This window comes from Bubalus kerabau, chromosome X, assembly GCF_029407905.1.
Source record: "Bubalus kerabau isolate K-KA32 ecotype Philippines breed swamp buffalo chromosome X, PCC_UOA_SB_1v2, whole genome shotgun sequence".
NCBI lineage: Eukaryota > Metazoa > Chordata > Mammalia > Artiodactyla > Bovidae > Bubalus > Bubalus kerabau.
The window spans coordinates 42,772,432-42,779,847 of record NC_073647.1 but is presented as its reverse complement, the minus strand read 5'-3'; the positions used below and the strand labels follow the sequence as shown (position 1 = coordinate 42,779,847).

The 7,416-nt window shown below is 47.0% G+C and overlaps 1 pseudogene; it reads left to right on the top strand.

The window, feature by feature from the left end:
* Positions 1-2,965: 2,965 nt before the first annotated feature.
* Positions 2,966-3,743, top strand: LOC129639963 (melanoma-associated antigen 9-like; annotated as a pseudogene).
* The last annotated feature ends 3,673 nt before the right edge of the window (positions 3,744-7,416 follow it).

Here is a 7,416-nt window from a genome sequence, read left to right as displayed (position 1 = left end):
AGTGTCCTTTTTAATAATTGAATTAAAACTTTTAGCAATACAACATAACAAGGAACTATCACAGAAGTGAGTGTTAGTAGCACAGACCTTAATTAACAAAACTAGAACTTAATATTTAATGAAATATGATTTTTTTTGGAGAATTCATGTGAGGGCATTAACACTGTAGCCAGGTAAGGCTTTAACCCATCAAATAAAAATGAGGTCTGTCAGGGAGCTGGGAAAAGCTAAGCAGCCATCTTGGATTTCCCATAGCCCTAGATCTTTGATTTTTAGCTACTGTTTATTTATTTTTAATTTCCTGATTTAAAAGCAGACTGTCACCATGTTTTAGGACATCAAGATAGCAAAAGTCTAACCTTGAAGGGTTATTTTTTGTTGAAGCAGAATGAGCTTTGTCTACATGTACCATAATCTTAAATAATGTTTATTTACATTACCAAAGTAACAAAAAGAATTTTAAAACAAATAAAAATGACTTAAAGGCAAATAAATTTATAATCTGTTATCAAAAGCTGAATTTTAAGAAAACTTTGTTCTCTAAACAGAGAGAAGACTAAATTCCAGTCTGGTACCAGCTTACTGATAACAAAATTTGTTTATCTGTTTAATCTTAGAAAGTCTTTTACACAAATCTTGAAGAACTAGCAGTATTCTTCTAAATGCATGAGAATAAATTCATGGAAGACATGATTAAAATCGGATTCTTTTGCGATTGACAAGGAAACCTGGTCATAACACTTTAATATGGACATGGAACAATAGACTGGTTCCAAATAGGAAAAGGAGTACGTCAAGGCTGTATATTGTCACCCTGCTTATTTAACTTCTATGCAGAGTACATCATGAGAAACGCTGGGCTGGAAGAAGAACAAGCTGGAACCAAGATTGCTGGGAGAAAGATCAATAACCTCAGATATGCAGATGATACCACCCTTATGGCAGAAAGTGACGAGGAACTAAAAAGCCTCTTGATGAAAGTGAAAGAGGAGAGTGAAAAAGTTGGCTTAAAGCTCAACATTCAGAAAACTAAGATCATGGCATCTGGTCCCATCACTTCATGGGAAATAGATGGGGAAACAGTAGAAACAGTGACAGACTTTATTTTGGGGGGATCCAAAATCACTACAGATGGTGACTGCAGCCATGAAATTAAAAGATGCTTGCTCCTTGGAAGGAAAGTCATGACCAACCTAGATAGCATATTGAAAAGCAGAGACATTACTTTGCCAACAAAGGTCCGTCTAGTCAAGGCTATGGTTTTTCCAGTGGTCATGTATGGATATGAGAGTTGGACTGTGAAGAAAGCTGAGCGCCGAAGAATTGACGCTTTTGAACTGTGGTGTTGCAGAAGACTCTTGGGAGTCCTTTGGACTGCAAGGAAATCCAACCAGTCCATCCTAAAGGAAATCAGTCCTGAATATTCATTGGAAGGACTGATGTTGAAGCTGAAACTCCAATACATTGGCCACCTGATGCAAAAATATGACTCATTGGAAAAGACCCTGATGCTGGGAGGGATTGGGGGCAGGAGGAGAAGGGGAGGACAGAGGATGAGATGGCTGGATGGCATTGCCGACTCAATGGACATGAGTTTGAGTGAACTCCAGGAGTTGGTGAAGGACAGGGAGGCCTGGCGTGCTGCAATTCATGGGGTCGCAAAGAGTCTGACATGACTGAGCGACTGAACTGAACTGAATTGTTGCTTCTTGACATGCATACGGGTTTCTCAGGAGACAGGTAAGATGGTCAGAGATTCCTATCTCCTTAAGAATTTTCCAAAGTTTCTTATGATCCATACATTTGGGATTCCCTGGTAACTCAGTTGGTAAAGAATGTGCCTGCAATGCAGGAGACCCCGGTTTGATTCCTGGGTTAGGTAGATCCCCTAGAGAAGGGCTAGGCTACCCACCCCAGTGTTCTTGGGCTTCCCTGGTGGCTCACCTGGTAAAGAATCCGCCTGCAGTTCTGGAGACCTGGGTTCGATCCCTGGGTTGGGAAGATCCCCTGGAGAAGGGAAAGGCTACCCACTTCAGTATTCTGGCCTGTAGAATTCCATGTACTGTATAGTCCATGGGTTCGCAAAGAGTCGGACATGACTGAGCAACTTTCACTTCACACAGTCAAAGGCTTTAGCATTGTCAATGAAACAGAGGTAGATGTGCCTCTGAAATTCCCTTGCTGTCTCTATGATAAAAGAATGTTAGCAATTTGATCTCTGGTTCCTCTGCAAAGACACTCTAGGATGTCTGGCTCTATGTGAGTGATTCTACCACTGTTGATATCCAGGTCATTAAGATCTTTTTTGTACAGTTCTTCTGCGTATTTTTGCCATCTCTTCTTAATTTTCCAGGGGAAAAGTGAGCACTACAAGTGAGCCCTGAGAGGACAACACACCCCAGAACCGGGGGGACCTCACAGAGTTCACCCCACCTTCCAGCACAGAAGGCCTAGGGCTGTGCTACAGTCGACACTGGATATGAGCCTTTGTTACTTCTCACAAGGACTTCAGGAACCTAGAGGTGAAGACCTAGGTCTGAGAATGTGTCCTGAGGTCACAAAGTACAAGGTCCAGGCAGTGTGAGGAGTCAAGGTGAGGCGGGTGCCCTTGGTATGCACCAAGGGCTCCCCATCCCAGATTAGATGGGACCTAACACGCTGCAAATCACTTCCCCCCTCATCCCATGAAATACTGGCTATGCTGGCTGCACCCTCAGGAGCCATCTCACTTCCTCACTTGATACTGGAAAGTGGACCAAGGAGGAACGCCCTTGTGAGGCCCAAGAGCAGCCCTCAGAAGGGGATCTGTAAGTGGCCTGAGTCAGAGCAGTCCAGAGCATGTCTCTCAACTGACCATTTACCACCCTTCCGGGCCCAGCCCCCGCCCCCACCCCCGCCAGGCCCGAGGTCCCCGTCTGTCCCCTGCATCACTCCTCTCAGCGGTTCGATCCCAGTCATCACGCTCATGGTTGAGATGAGTGAACTCAGCAAGCCCAAGGAAGACCTTCAATGCCAAAACCAGGCCCGGGGCCCAGTGGAGGTGCAACTTAGGGGGGCTGAGGCAGAGGAGGCCTCAACCCCTCTGGCCTCCTCCTGCCCAGTCTCCTCTTCCTCTGCGTCACCCATGCAGAGTCCTTGCTAAAGAAGGCTCTGAATGTGATGACAGCTGAACCACTGGGGTTCCTGCTGCTCAAGTCTAGCACCAGGGAGCCAATCTCCCAGGCTGAAATCCAGAAGACGGTTCTCAGGGATAACCAGGCCCACTTCCCGGTGGTCTTTAGCATGTACATGAAGGAGGTAGACCCCAGGGAGCACATCTACTTCCTGGTCCACACCCTGGGCCTCACCCTCAATGAGATGCAGAGGGATGGGCAGAACATGCTCAAGGCTGGCCTCCTGGTGATGGCCCTGAGCCTGATCCTTCTAGCAGGGGACCTGACACTGAGGAGGAAGTCTGGGGAACACTTAGCAGGATGGGAGGGTGTGTCTGGAGTGAGCACTTCATCTTTGGGGAGCCCAGGGAGCTACTGACCCAAGTGTGGGTGCGGGATGGGTACGTGGAGTGCCACCAGGTGCCTGACAATGACCCTGCTCACTACGAGTTCCTGTGGAGTCCCCGGGCCTATGTGGAGACCAGCAAGTGGCAATTCAGGGCATTTCTGCTCAGGGTCAAACAAAGGGCTCTGAGGGCCTTCCCACCGCTGTCTGCAGAGGCTGAGGGGGAGGAGGAAGAGGGGGCCTGAGCCAGAGCAGCAGCCAGACTGATCCTTCCCTCTGTGATTGAGGAGGAAGCAGTCAGCCTTCTCAGAAGTGAGGCCCCGGGCCAGTTGGGGGAACCAGTGTGAAGCATCTTTGTGTTCCTCTTCTCTACAATGACATGCAGATTCATCTCTCTTTTCTTTAGGAATTTTTCAAACTTTGGCTGTTTTCATAGAAGGCTAAATAAATTTCAGTGTCTTAGCTTTGTGGATGATGCTGATCACAGTGTGTTTGTGCTTATCCAGTTCAAGAACAAGAGTTCTGCTGTTTTTTAAAAGTGATTGGGAACTCTTCCATTTTGTTTTGTGACCCTGAACAAGATGAAATGGAATTGGAATAGAACTATTTTGGAAATGTGAAAATACTTAACAGTAATATCATTGGGGAAGAATTAAGAGATAAAATGTAATTGAGGTGAGTTCTTGCTTCTTATATTTCTTGTCTGTCATTTAATACAGCTAAGCTATCCCTGTTCAGTTGGACCTTTTTGGGCTATTATTTAAGGAAGTAAAAAAAAAAATCTGATCCAACTTAATAAGTCCCCTGCTCATTGGCTCATTTATTCCACATTTATTACTTCATGGAGCTTCTGCTCTGTGGAAGGCCCTGTGTTAGCAGTGGGGGCATGTTAGCAGGGAACATGGGATCCTTATGTAAACCTACCAAAATTTGGAAATAAATATGTGATTAATTCAATGCTTTTTAAAGTAATTCATTGGAAGGACTGATGCTGAAGCTGCAGCTCCAATATGTTGTCCATCTGATGTGAAGAGCCAATTCATTGGAAAAGACCCTTGTGCTGGGAAAGGTTAAGGGCAGGAGAAGAAGCGTGACCAAGGAAAGAAATGGTTGGATGGCATCATCTATTCAGTGGACATGAATTTGGTCAAACTCTGGGAGACAGTGAAGGACAGGGAAGCCTGGCATGCTGCAGTCCATAGGGTGGCAAAGAATGGGATGTGACTGAACAACAACAAATTACAGATAAAGGTTTTATCTAAATAATATTTGCACGTTGTTTGGGGGGAAAAGCATACCATTTGCACTTTGCCTGGGGTGAGGTGGAAATGTATTTTGGAGGCCGGTGGTGCCACATCCATGGGCCTGAGCTCCCAAGAAGCAGGAAGGCTCCTGACTGACTGATGGAAGAGCTGTCCAGGAGCCATCCGTTCAGGGCCAAGGGGGAGGACCTGGGTTCCTCCCAGTGGCACAGTCAGATGTGAAGTCGCTCAGTTGTGTCCGACTCTTTGCGACCCCGTGGACTGTAGCCTACCAGGCTCCTCCGTCCCTGGGATTCTCCAGGCAGGAATACTGGAGTTGGTTGCCATTTCCTTCTCCAGGAGATCTTCCCAACCCAGGGATCGAACCTGGGTCTCCCGTATTGCAGGCAGACGCTTTACCATCTGAGCCACCAGGGAAATCCACCAGGGAAGTCACCAGGCGCAGTCAGAAGGTGGGTGTTTTTCCAAGGACTGCTGTCCTCCTAAAACCCTCCAGGACAGTTGTGATGTAGACAGGGTGGAAGAGGAAGGAGCATTTTGGATTCTGGGCACTGCAGATGGTATCCTGGGGGAGGTACAGCCAGAGGAATTCAGGATGGTGGAGAGCCCTGAGCCAAGGGGCAGGGATTGAGAGAGTCAATTCCTAGGCATGTTGATAACACGTCTAGGTTCCCTGAGGAGGAGAAAGGGGTCTGGGGCTCTCAAGGAGGAGATAGGGGTCTGGAATTCTCAAAGCGGAATAAAGGACAAATGCTTTTTTTCCTCTACATATCTTAGTCTTAGTCCCATAAAATGTTTTTTCCTTTAAGCCTCAAACTGATGATTACACAACCACCAGCTCCGCTTAAACTCTGTGCTCGGGATTATATAGCAACAACGTATCCTGCTTGAGGACAGTCTCTCCTACCTGAAAGCCTTCTGACTAATCCTGATCTTTTAGAATGTATATTATGGGAGTGGGTCTGGTAGGGTCATTCTATTTTTTAAGTTCTAGTCCTGTTATCCTAAAATGTAAATTGTGAGAGTGGGTCTGGTAAGATTTATACAACCCTGAGACAGTCTTTTGATTAATTGTAATAACCAATTATAAAAAAGTATATAACTCCCTAGCTAACACCAGCAAGGGGCGCAGTCTCCATCCCCCTTCTGATGTCTATGTCAGAAGCTTTCTCTGTCCCTTTTCTTACTTTAGTGAAACTCCGCTACACAAAAGCTCTTGAGTGATCAAACCTGGTCCCTGGTCCCGAAGCTAAATCTTCGGAGATCATGAATCCAACACAATTCACCATAAGCTATCAGGATGTAGCCTAGGAGTCTGGAGCTGAGCTTCAAGCCAGAACCACGTGAGGACCACACAGTCCTCGCCCTCTGCCCTCATTCTGGGGTCCATTCTGCTCTCCCCTTCCCTTCCCTACATGGCAGGGCCAGGCCAGGAGAGAGGAGACACGTAGATGGGGGACTGGCCTAAGAGCCTCTGGGGATGGTGAGAAAGCAGCTGGGGTACACGAGACTATGAAGGCCGTTTATACCGAAGCAGCCTCCGGAATCTCGGGTTTCTTCTCTAACCAGCACAGTCGTGAAACATGCCACTATCTTTGCACACCAGGATGAGCTACAGTCCTGTGTATTTGTTCCTTTTTCATGAAATGTCACACTCTGCATGTCTCCTGATGGTAGTGGGGGTGGTGGACTTCATACAAGGGGCCACCCTTCAGGAAACAAAGTCCAGGAATTCCTTCCTGCCACCTGCTCACTTTGGCTCTCAGAGCAGCACCCTTCCATTGTCTCAGAGCTCTTCGGTCCTCCTGATGGTGCATTGGAGGCAGCAGCCCAAGTGGACCTCTAAGGTTGGGGGCACCCTGTCCCTGGTGTCCAGCCCAGAGCTCGTGTCACCCCTACTATGGACCCCTTGCCCCCACTGTCTCCAACCTGGCCTCACTCTCTGCATCTCGGAGCTCTACTCTTCCTGTTCCTGTCCAAACAACTTCCCAGCCCAAGGTGGGCGCAGAGTTGACATTCCCTTACAAGTCATATATGAAGGTCCCCAGATAATAGTCCCCTGTCACAATTGTTGTGATTCAGATAAATGGACAGTCAAGGTCACTTTTGGTGAGTGTCATGACGGCTAGTAAATAACAACCCTGTGCGATGTGAATAATGACAAAAGGCTATGATTATGAATGACTATTCAAATGATTCCTAAATTCCCAATCTTTGATGAAAGTGATCAGTGAGCCTGGGTAGTAGAAGACTATCCTTTCTGAGGTTTAGCAAGCAGTGTGTTGCCAGGATGGTGTGTCAGCCACCACAGAGCCAGAGAGGACCTCAGTGTCCACAAACAGGCAGCTGGAGCAGATGAAAGGCTGTAGCAGATGACAGGTGCAGTCACCAGCCTGCTCCCCAGACCCCATCATCCCCAGGCTCAAATGAGGGTGGGAAGTAGCTGGCTTCATCACAGTCTTGTTTGTCCATGTGTGGGTCACGGGCATTTCCTCACTGGAGCAATAAAGGAACCCTGGCATTTGAAATCCAGAATGTAGTGGTTGTTCATTCTCCTCTACATTACTGTGCAATGCACAAATATTGTAATCATAATAGCAGTGGTAAATACTCACTAGTTCTGTTCCGTTTATTCACTGGGACAAGAAGATGATCT